General features: G+C 37.8%; 1 protein-coding gene and 1 non-coding gene across 9 annotated transcripts in view; both read right to left on the bottom strand.

The window, feature by feature from the left end:
• The window catches only part of ZNF644 (zinc finger protein 644), a 98,281-nt gene that overhangs the window by 27,859 nt on the left and 57,632 nt on the right, over positions 1-12,790 (bottom strand). The gene's annotated exons all lie outside the window — the stretch shown is intronic.
• On the bottom strand, positions 5,524-5,595 carry TRNAG-GCC. Its single transcript has one exon. It is a non-coding gene; the product is annotated as a tRNA-Gly (tRNA).

Raw genomic sequence — 12,790 nt, 5'->3', positions numbered from 1 at the left:
GATACATGTAGTAAAAGAAAAGATAAAATTAAATATTGTGAAAATATAAAATGAGGTCTTTAACAATCAAAGTTTTCCTTTACATAGTGAAATGCACCTTACTTGTCTCCAATAGACTATCTCTGCTCAAAAACAGAGGAGTCATTCTTTTTCAGAAAAAAATTTTATTAGTACATTAATATTAAAAATCTATCACATCAGTCTAAAAATATGCTATAAGAAACTGAATAAGTAAGCTAGTATTTTAGCAACCATAAAAAATTTTCCTGGCTTAACTTTCAGAATATATTTCTAGAAATGAAAAGATACATTCAAGATACATTTTTTCTTTACAGCATTCAAGACTCAAAGCTATTGCACTGAGATACAAAAAAGAATAATGGATCATCAATATGTGTTGCACTGATCCAGAATTTTGACATCATAAATTATTTCCCTACATTCAGGATTTATGGAGGAGAATCCAGGCAAGAAAACATGTTTTGACCTATAAACTAATTTCACACACTCTCAAACAGATTTTTCAACAATCTCTATATAGTTAAATACATATAACAGAGTTACAAATATCAGCTTATGTCAACATAACAAAAGAAGAGACATATCTGAAGGTAGGCATTATTCATTAAGTTTAAAAAAGAGAAACTACTAAATTAAAATAAACAAATTAATGTTATATTGTTTGGCCTCTCTAAATTTCAATGAAATTGCTGTATCAATTAGAATCTTTTTATTAAATGTTTAAATACTATCACTGTGTCCTCCTCCATGTAATCATATAACTACAGAATTTTTCTTTTAACTGAATTGTAAACTGCTATTTAAAAAATTCACACACTTAATGAAAAGCTGCAAATGGAATTTTAAATCTACATAAAACACATTTCAGGTTCTAGGAAATCATAATGAGTTCTACAGCTATAACTGCCTGTAGTTATATACTACTAAGAGCATTAAAAAAAAAGTACAAAGGTCAGATCTGTCTTCAAGATGACAGATCATCACTTATATGCCTCAAGCTAGACTTATTGTCTCAGAAATCTCAAACATCAGTATTTTTGCAAACTATCAGCACTTGCTATAACACCCTCACTACACTACATCTTGAGGTTACTACAGAAGAAATGAGGTGATAATTGCATATTAACATAATTATTCTGTAATCCCTCTGAGCAAGCTTCCTAGGTCACTCAGTAATTCAGATTAGATACAACCTTCCTGTCATCAAATCTATGCTGTCCACTTTCTGTTCATGAATAATTCTTTTTTTGATAGAAAATTAGCTTAATTTCATTCTTTTATGTACATTATTAATTGTATTTATTGTAAGTAGGTTAATATTTTGTGGGTACTTATTACATAATGCCAACCTTTGTCATGAAGTATGATTTCTCACAAAATATAGTACAATTTGCCCTCATTTCTACATTAGTTCATTAATAACTATATTGCATAGCTATAAATAAATTATAATGTTGCCCATTAGCTGAGTTACAGTTAGGATCTGTCAGATTTTTACAAATCCCATGTTCACTGAAATTATCCTTGAGAACACATGACAACTTCAATTAGACATACATGAGGTTGGGTCAACTGTCATTCTAACTGCAAAACAAATCTCAGTTAACTGAAACATTAGACCTAAAATTACTTCAGTATTTAAGCCTAGATATACTATACACAATATATATATATATATACCTGTCTCACCTAGTGTACAACCAAGTGAAGACAGTGTGCTGTATATAACCATATCATCCAGGTAGTATCCTAAGCGGGATGTCACATTGACAGGAAACTCTTTAAAAAATAGTGAACAATAAGGGTATCCAGCATATAACATAATGAATGAAGAGAAAACTTGGTATGTTTAACCAATTTGCCAATACAATTAACAATCTTCAAATGTTTTAAGGTTTGGCATATAGAAGGAATAATATATAATCAATATGCTTGAATCATAAAGATGTGGTTTTATCTCAAGATTAAGAAGTAGAAACAGGAACCATTCAGCATTTCGAAGGGCTGTTAAGAGTGAATTGATGGTGTCACCGTGCGGCTCTGAAAGAAGGAGTGACGAAGGAAAAAATAAAAATAAAAAATAAAAAAGAGTGAATTGAATGACTCAGCAGGCTGGACTATTTGTCAGAACACTGTAGAAGGAAATACGGCATTGGAGATTGGACAAGATGTTTCCTAAGGTCCTTTCTTATATGTACTATGCATGTTTAATGTTTGGTTATTACACTATTAACACTTTACATTATTTGAATAATGAGCTAAAAACAAAAGTTAAATATATACTACTGCTGCTAAGTCACTTCAGTTGTGTCCAACTCTGTGTGACCCCATAGACAGCAGCCCACCGGGCTCCCCTATCCCTGGGATTCTCCAGGCAAGAACACTGGAGTGGGTTGCCATCTCCTTCTCCAATGCAGGAAAGTGAAAACTGAAAGTGAAGTCGCTCAGTTGTGTCCAACTCTTCGTGACCCCAGGGACTGCAGCCTACCAGGCTCTCCATCCATGGGATTTTCCAGGCAAGAGTACTGGAGTGGGGTGCCATTGCCTTCTCCTACTGAACTTTAAGTTAACTTGCAATATGTTGATAAGCTGATTCTTCAACAATGAATTATGGCATTAAATGACTAGCACATTGAGGTCACAGAGCTATATGCATCATGAAAACTCCACTTACAGAGGTATTTTCTATTGACCCCACCAAAAATAAAAACACTGGATACATAATGCTTTCTTGACAACAGCATGTGGCACTGCCATGACAAACTAATGATCTAATTCTACCAGCTAACACAAAATTGCACTGAACTTGTTGAAGAGTTATGTTCCTGATACCATGTATTATCCTCATTATTTAATAGGAAGATGTTACAAATAGTAAGGTACTAAGCCATAAACACCTAATAATACAAAACAATTCTTAAAGCAAAGTACACTAAATATTACACATAGTTTGACACATCTCAAGAAGCTGCTATATGGCAAACTGAAGCAGGTTTATGCAAGGAGGATAAAAGAAGAGGGCCCACAAAGGTGTAACTTTAACAACCTGGTAAAATCATATAATAATGAGAAGCAACAGTAGTAGAAAAAAATGCACATTCACAAATAAAAGATTAATTCTGTAATGAGGAATTCTCCAACCAGAGGAGGCAAGGTAATAAACTGCAGCTACAACCAAAGGAGAGCATTAAGTCATATTCAGCACAAAATGACTGACTGTCATGTTGTTTGGGCTTTCAGATATAGTTAGAACAAGGTAAGTGATCATCTAAGTTTTGACAGGGTAAAGGACACACATATTCACATAGCTCCAACAAGAACAAGTCATGTCTTTTTAAAAATTAAAATGAGTAAGTTCCTTCATATGACTTTCAAACCAATCAAACTTCTGACCACAGTTTTATATTAATAGTTAACAGGAGTCAAAAATGCATCAATGCCACACTACCAGATAATGTGTCAACTCTATCCTCCACCAAATGAGTGTTAAACTGCCATAAATCATTTTACTTTGGGTCCTTCAGTATTCTTCAGTCTATGATGAGCTTCCTATTTCTGCTTAATTTTGAGATATTTTATAAACCCACCATATCCAATAAGTGCAAAAGAAGTACAAGTGTTAGAAATCCTAGGAAGACAGACATACAATTATAAGAAGTGAAAATATAGATAATAAAAAAATACTCAAAGTGGTAAGATGAGTATTATAGATGCATATGGAATGCTTCAGAAAAGAATTCAAGGGCAAAGAGAAATTTACCATTAAAAAATTACTGTGCCTACACATTTGACAACAATCAGCAAGAGACAAGGAATATGAGAATGGAAAATTTTGAGGACAGAATCATAATCAATGTCAGATGTCTTTTTGTTTAGTGGTTATTAGAAACGGCTAGGAATTTGTTCAAAAACTCAAAAATTAAGAATATTCTGGACTTCTGTGGTGATACAACGGATAGGAATCCACCTACTAGTGCAGGGGACATGGGTTCAATCCCTGGTCCAAGAAGATCCACATGACGCAGAACAAGTAGGCCCGTGCGCCACAACTACTTAGGCCGTGCTCTAGAGCCCCAAACCCACAACCTACTGAGCCTGCATGCCAAAACTCTGAAGTCTGTGCACTCTGGTGCTCCAGAACTACTGAGCCTGCATACTGCAACTACTAAACTCCTGAGCCTAGAGCCCGTGCTCTGCAACAAGAAGCCACTGCAATGAGAACCCTGCACACTGCAACTAAGAGGAGCCCCACTCACTGCTGCTAGAGGAAAGTCTGCATGCAGCAACGAAGACCCAGTGCAACCAAAAAAAATAAGAATAAAGACACAAATAAAAAAGAATGTTCTAAGGGCTGCTGTTGAAACTTCAACTCCAGCCACATACGATTCCACAGGATTAATGTCCACTGAAGTAAGCACAACAAAGTTAGTGACATAACTGCAAATGCAAACAACTGTGGCTTTGAAAGAATTCCTTACAACAGTTGAAGAAATAATCTGCACCTTAATATACTGCCTGGAACACAAGAAATGTTATGTTAGTTTATTTCTAATGCTCAAACTGGAGAAGGACATGGCAACCCACTCCAGTATTCCTGCCTGGAGAATCCTTTGGACAGAGAAGCCTGGTGGGCTACAGTCCATAGCATCGCAAAGAGCTGGACATGACTGAAGCAACTTAGTAATATTCAAACAATTTTGATAACTCTTTCAAATTCAAAGCTTCACATTCTCAACTGTATGTATATTAAAAAAATTTGTAGATTTTAATGGTTAAAGTAAAACTCTCATTATAAAAGTTCCATTAATTCATTTGGCAATAATATATTAATTAATCATATTTAAGAAGCACAAAATTATTTAAGGTCTAATGGGAAGTAAATAGGAACATTTGCACATCTGGAGAATAAATTATTTCCCTGAGTTACAATTTAATTTTATTGAAAGAGAAGTTCAGATCATACAATAATTCTGCAATAAGCACTTAACCTTTCACCTATAATACATTTAAACTCTATTAAATAAATTCAAATTTACATATATTTAGATGGGGAAGTGTCACACCTTCATTGAGAACTAGAAAAATGAAACAAAACTAGAAGTTTTATTTTCTGTAAAATTATATTTTTATTAGACATGAATTACTGAATTTACCATTTACTCAACTTATCGTTTTTCTTTTCTCTGAAATCAGCCTCAAGGGACTTCTCTGGTGGTCCAGTAGTTAAGAATGTGTCTTTCAATGCAGGGGCCACAGGTCTGATCCCTGATCCAGGAAGATTCCACGTGCCACAGGGCAACTAGGTCAGTGCGCCACAACTACTGAAGCCCACGCGCCCCAGAGCCTATGCTCCGCAGCAAGAGGAGTGAAGTGAAGTGGAGTGGCTCAGTCGTGTCCAGCTCTTTGCGACCCCATGGACTGTAGCTTATCAGGCTCCTCTGTCCATGGGATTCTCCAGGCAAGAGTGCTGGAGTGGATTGCCATTTCCTTCTCCAGGGGATCTTCCCGACCCAGGAATTGAACCTGGGTCTCCCGCATGGCAGGCAGACGCTTTACCATCTGAGCCACCAGGGAAGCCTGCCGCAGCATGAGAAGCCACCACAATAAGAAGCTCATACAAAGCATCTAGAGAGTAGCCCTCCCTCACCACAACTACAGAAAGCCTACACACAGCAATGAAGACCCAGTACAGCCAAAGGCAAATAAATAAAATCAGCCTTCAAGATTCCAATTATCTTCTGAGAAAAAGATTCCAAGGTAACCACTACTCTATAATTATCTTCATTCAGGATGGTAAAAAATCCAAATATAAGAAATTTGCTTTCCTTAAAACAAGGTATGCACCTCTATTTTCTTCAAATATTTTAAAAATTATTTTAATTGGAGGATAATTACTTCACAATATTGTGATGGTTTTTGCCATACATCAACAGGAATCAGCTACAGGTATACATGTGTCCCCCCCATCCTAAACCCCCTCCCACCCACCCCCATCCTATCCCTCTGGGCTGTCTTGTCCCAAAGCACTAGCTTTGAGTGCCCAGCTTCATGCTTTAAACTTGCCCTGGTCTCTCTTATATCACTATCTTTAAAAAAGAAAAGAAAAGAATGTATTTTTGTGAAGGCTGCTGCTGCTGCTGCTAAGTCGCTGCAGTCGTGTCCAACTCTGTGCGACCCCATAGAGGGCAGCCCACCAGGATCCCCCGTCCCTGGATTCTCCAGGCAAGAACACTGGAGTGGATTGCCATTTCCTTCTCCAATGCATGAAAGTGAAAAGTGGAAGTGAAGTCACTCAGTCATGTTCGACTCAGCAACCCCATGGACTGTAGCCTACCAGGCTCCTCCATCCATGGGATTTTCCAGGCAAGAGTACTGGAGTGGGGGGCCATTTTGTGAAGGCAAATATACACAAACCAGCCAGAGTATTTTTTTTACTGATTCTGTATCTGAGTTGCTAACAAGTTCTTGCTTATTATATATTCAATTCTGGAGTTTTCATTATAAAACCAGAAGCATTTATTTACTGTGAATTTAAGTAACTATAGAATTTCACCAAAATGTTACAGAAAACACTACATTATATTTAGAAAATGTAAGGCTTATTAATGATCAAACATAGAAATATTTTCAAACAATTATGATTTAAAAGAAATTCCTGGGAATTTCCTGGTGGTCTAGTGGTTAGGATTTGGCACCTTCACTGCCGTGGCCAGATTCAGTTCCTGGTGAAGATTGAATCAGGTTTATTCATATGGAAAAAGACTTAAGTCATGGTCAGGGTAGTAATTTTGAACCATCAGAGACAGAATGCATAATTTCCAATTTATCCAAACCATTAAACCAAAATGTTATCAATAGTACACTACTGTTTTATGAAAGGTGACTGAAACAGATTTTCAGGTATTTCAGGGAAAATTCTAATTATTCCTTACACTAACTAATCAAAACTATCAGTATTGCTGATAGTTGGTTTTTTTTTAACTGCACTGTTATTTGAGGCAGATTATACAGAACACATACATATAAAAAACTGTTTCTATCAATAAACAGCAATACATTATTTCCCCAGTGCATAATTTGATTATACAGTCTACAGTTCAAAGGAAGTAGAAGGTTCTATAAAATAGCATGGCTAAGAAAAGTCTCACAGAAAAGAGAGGGTTTTAGCTAAATTTTATACTGTGGTGCTGAGACAATCACTCTTTTTGAGGCAGATCTGCCTCAGTTTGAAAAACAGCTTCACAGTGTTTAGCCTTCAGACAAAATTATTCCACTTTCCTTCAACTTCATGTTGCTTTATCAATAAAATAAGAGTGAAACCTTCTGTAGGATTGTGAGGATTAAGTAAGACCATGTACATAAATTATGGCAGAAAATGAAGAACTAAAGAGCCTCTTGATGAAAGTGAAAAAGGAGAGTGAAAAAGTTGGCTTAAAGCTCAACATTCAGAAAACTGAGATCATGGCATCGGGTCCTGTCACTTTATGGCAAACAGAGGGGAAACAGTGGAAACAGTGGCTGACTTTTATTTTGGGGGGCTCCAAAAATCACTGCAGACGTTGATTGTAGCCATGAAATTAAAAGATGCTGACTCCTTGGAAGGAAACTTATGACCAACCTAGACAGCATATTCAGAGAAGACAATGGCACCCCACTCCAGTACTCTTGCCTGGAAAATCCCATGGACGGAGGAACCTGGTGGGCTGCAGTCCATGAGGTTGCTAAGAGTCGGACACGACTGAGCGACTTCACTTTCACTTTTCACTTTCATGCACTGGAGAAGGAAATGGCAAGCCACTCCAGTGTTCTTTCCTTGAGAATCCCAGGGATGGGGGAGCCTGGTGGGCTGCTGTCTATGGGGTCGCACAGAGTCAGACACGACTGAAGCGAGTTAGCAGCAGCAGCAGGCAGCATATTAAAAAGCAGAGACATTACTTTGCCAACAAAGGTCCGTCTAGTCAAGGCTATGGTTTTTCCAGTGGTCATGTATGGATATGAGAGTTGGACTGTGAAGAAAGCTGAGCGCCGAAAAATTGATGCTTTTGAACTGTGGTGTTGGAGAACACTCTTAAGAGTCCCTTGGACTGCAAGGAGGTCCAACCAGTCCATCCTAAAGGAGATCAGTCCTGGGTGTTCATTGGAAGGACTGATGCTGAAGCTGAAACTCCAATACTTTGGCCACCTCATGCGAACAGTTGACTCACTGGAAAAGACCCTGATGCTGGGAGGGATTGGGGGCAGGATGAGAACGGGACGACAGAGGATGAGATGGCTGGATGGTATCACCGACTCAATGGACATGAGTCTGAGTAGACTCCAGGAGTTGGTGATGGACAGCGAGGCCTGGCGTGCTGCGATTCATGGGTTCGCAAAGAGTCAGACACGACTGAGCAACTCAACTGAACTGAACTAATGAGATTTAATCAGTAATCAACTTCCCCAAAAGAAAAAGTCGAAGATTAAATGCTTTCACTGGTAACTTCTATCATTTAGAGAATTAACATCAATATTTCACAAACTTTTATAAAAATAGAAGAGAGAATACCTCTACCTACTAACACATTCTATGAGGCTGGCTTTATCCAAAAACCAAAACCAGACAAAAATATCAAGCGAAAATGACAGACCCTTATGAAGACAGATGCAAGAAATCCACAACAAAATACTACCAAGCTGAATCCAACAGCACATTAAAAGGATTATAAAAGACATTTGCTCATTTCCTCTGCAAGAGTACAAAATAGCAACTAGCTGTTGAACAATTATCAAAAGGAGGATGATGGAAATCCACCAAAAAGACACCCTACATCCAAAGACAAGGAGAAGCTGCAACGAATTGGTAGAAGGGGCACAATCATGATAAAATGAAATCTATACCTGCTGGGTGGGAGACCCACAAACTGGAGAACAACAGTACCAAAGAAGTTCTCCCACTGTTGTGAAGGTTCTGAGCCCACGTCAGGCTTCCCTGTCTGGGGATCCAGCAAAGTGACTAGGCATCCCCAGGGAATCTGACTTTGACGAGCATCGAGATTTGACTGCAGGACTTACACAGAACAGGGGGAAACAGACACTTCATTCTAGGAGGGCACAAAAAAAATCTTCTGTGCACCAGGATCCAAGGTTAAAGAGCAGTGTCTCCACAGAAGACTGAACCAGATCTACCTGCTAGTGTTGCAGGATCTAATGCAGAGGCATGAATTGGCAATGGTTTGCCATGGGGATGGGAGCACTGACAGTAACAGTCCTGGGAGATGCCCCTTGGCGTGAGCCCACCTGGAAGTCACCATTAGCCCTACCATGGATCCTGTAGACTCCAGGGCTGGGTCACATCAGGCCAAACAATTAATAAGGAGGTGGTGCAGTCTAATTTTTCCACTATTCATGTATGGATGTGAGAGCTGGACTATAAAGAAAGCTGAATGCCAAAGAATTGATGCTTTGGAACTGTGGTGTTGGAGAAGACTCTTGAGAGTCCCTTGGACAGCAAGGAGATCAAACCAGTCCACCCCAAAGGAAATCAGTCCTGAATATTCACCGGGAGGACTGATGCTGAAGCTGAAACTCCAGCATTTTGGCCACCTGATACGAAGAACCAACTCACTGGAAAAAAACTCTGATGCTGGCAAAGATTGAAGGCAGGAGGAGAAGGGGACAACAGAGGATGAGATGGTTGGATGGCATCACCAACACGATGGACAGGAAGGAGTTTGTGTAGGCTCCAGGAACTGGTGATGGACAAGGAAGCCTGGCATGCTGCAGTCCATGGGGTCTCAAAGAGTTGGACATGACTGAGAGACTGAACTGAACTGCAGTCCCTCTCCTCAGCAGACAACTGGATTAAAGTCTTACTAAGCATGGCCCTACCCACCAGAGCAAGACCTAGTTTTTCCCATGCTAGTCCCTCCCATCAGGAAGCTTGCACAAGCCTTATCCACCAGAGTGCAGACAGAAGGAACAAGAATTACAATCCTGCAGTCTCCAGAACAAATACCACAATCATAGAAAATTAATCAGAATGCAAAGGCAGAGGATTATATCTCTGAAGGAAGAAGACAAAATCCCAGAAAAACCACGAAGATGATTGTATATCATAATTGAGTGGAATTACTCCACGAATGCAAAGGTGGTTCAATATAAGTGATCAATGTTATATATTAACAGAAGAAAGGAATAAAACTAAACAATCAGCTCAACAGATGCAAAAGATCACTTGACAAAATCCAACACTGTTTCACTGTTTCACACTCAGCAAACTAGACTAGAAGTGAATTTCCTTAAAATGGTAAAAGGTATCCATGAAAAACTCACAGCTAACCTACTCATCAATGGTGAAAGACAAAGTTTTCCTCCTGAGACAAGGCTGCCTGCTTTTACCTTAGCTATTCAACATTGTACTAGAAGTTCTAGGCATAGCAATTATGCAAGTAAAACAAGTAAAAGGCATCCTAATTGGAAAGAAGTAAAACTACCTATCTACAGATGACATGATTCTACACACAGGAATGCCCTGGAGATGTTCAGTGTTCAGTTCCAGACCACTGCTTAAAAGGGAATATTGTAACAGAGAGAGACAAATTTTTGGTTTCCCAGTAAATATAAAAGTTATCATTACACTATATAGCTGACCCTTGAACAACATGGGTTTGAACTGCACAGATTTCACCTGCATGCAAATTTTTTTCAATAGTTAATACTACTATTTACTAGTAAATACCACAATACTACATAATTCAAGGTTGGTTGAATCTGTAGAAAAGGAACCTTGGCTATGGAGGTCCAACTAAAGTTAAACTTGGATTTTCAACTGTGCAGATGATCAGCACACCAATCCCCTGGCTTTTCAAGAGTCAATTACAGTCGATTAAATGTAACACAGCATTATGTATCAAAGAAAGCAATGAAATATACCTTAATTAAAAAACATTATTGCTAAAAAAAAAAAAAGGTAACCATCATCTCAGCCTTTAGCAACCTGTAACCTTTTTCCTGGTAGACGGTCTTATCTCAGTATTGACTGGGGCTGACTGATCAGAGAGGTGGCTGCTAAAGGCTAAGGTAGCTTCAGCCTTTCATGAACCATTTCTTCCTTTCATGAACAATTTCTCTGTAGCATGCAATACTGTTGGATAGTTAGAAATATTCCAAAAATTACCAAAATGTAACAGAAACATGAAATGAGCAAATGCTTTTGGTAAACTGGTAGCAACAGACTTGCTCAACACAAGGTTGCCACAAACCTTCAATTCGTAAAAAAAACACAGTATCTGTAAACATAAAGCAAAATGTAATAAAACAAGTTATGCCTGTATAGACAGTCCAGATTACACATGCACAAACACAAACTTACTAGAGTTAACATATTACAGAAATTCAGCCAACTTGTAGGTATAAGATAAACAAATATAAATCAGTTGTGTTTCCCTATGCCAGCAATGTATGATCTAAAAAGGAAATTAAGAAAACAATACTATTTACAAAAGCATTCAAAGTAAAATATCTAGGAATAAATGTAACCAAGAAGGTGAAAGTTTTAATACATTGAAAAATTACAAAGTATTGCTGAAAGAAATTAAAGAAGGCCTAAATAAATGGAAAGCCATCCTATGTTCATGGATTAGGAAACAAAACATTGTTAATATGGCAATACTTTCCAAAGTGATCTATACACTTAATGCAATCTCTATAAAAATTCTAATGGTTTTTCAAAATAGAAATAGATAAGCTGATCTTAAAATTCATATTAAACTGTGAAGGGCCCTAAAGAGCAAAAACAATGTTGAAAAAGAAATAAAGTAGGAGGACTGACAATAATTTTAAAATTTATTAACAGAGCTAAAGTAATCAGCATGGTACCGGAATAAGGGTAAACATAACAGACCAATGGAATACATTTGAGAATCCAGAAATAAGCCCAAACATCTGTGGCCAATTGATTCTTAACAAAGGTGGAAAGATCATTCAGGGAGAAAGAATAGTCTTTCAACATTTGGTCCTGGGAAAACTGGATGATCAGTTTTCATCAAAAAAAAGAAGCTGAACCACTGCCTCATTTTGTGAACAAAAACTAAATCAAAACAGAACAACTATATAAACATAAGAACTAAAACTATTATGTTCTTAGAATAAGGCATAAGGTATGGATCTTTATGATGTTGTATTTGGCAATGAATTCTTAGATGTGACACCAAAAGCACAATGAACACATGGAAAAAACAATAGGTAATTTGGACTTCACCAAAACTTTTTGTGCAATGGATATTATCAAGATATATTTGATAAGGGTTTAATGTCCAGAGTATACAAACAGCTCAACAACAAAAAGAAAAAAAAAATTTTTTTTAATGGGCACAGGACTTTATACAGACATTCCTCAAATGAAGACAAACAAATGGCTAACAAGACTAAGATGTTCACCATCTTGGTCATGAAGAAAACAAAAATGAAAACCACAGTAAGATACTACTTTACACCCATAGGGCTTTCCTTGTAGCTCAGATGGTAAAGAATCTGCCTGCAATGCAGGAGACCTGGGTCCAATCACTGGGTCAGGAAGATCCCCTGGAAAAGGAAATGGCAACTCACACCAGTATTCTTGCCTGGAGAATCCCCTGGACAGACCATGGGGTTGCAAAGAGTTGGACATGACTGAGAGAAACACATAGTAGAATAGACAGCTTAATTAAAAAAAAAACTAGAAAACAACAAGTGTTGATGTGACTGTGGAGAAACAGAGACCTTATACACTGCTGGTGAGAAATGACACAGT

Source organism: Oryx dammah, unplaced genomic scaffold (assembly GCF_014754425.2).
Source record: "Oryx dammah isolate SB20612 unplaced genomic scaffold, SCBI_Odam_1.1 HiC_scaffold_28, whole genome shotgun sequence".
NCBI lineage: Eukaryota > Metazoa > Chordata > Mammalia > Artiodactyla > Bovidae > Oryx > Oryx dammah.
The sequence above is the reverse complement of the archived record's forward strand: the minus strand, read 5'-3'. Positions and strand labels throughout refer to the sequence as shown.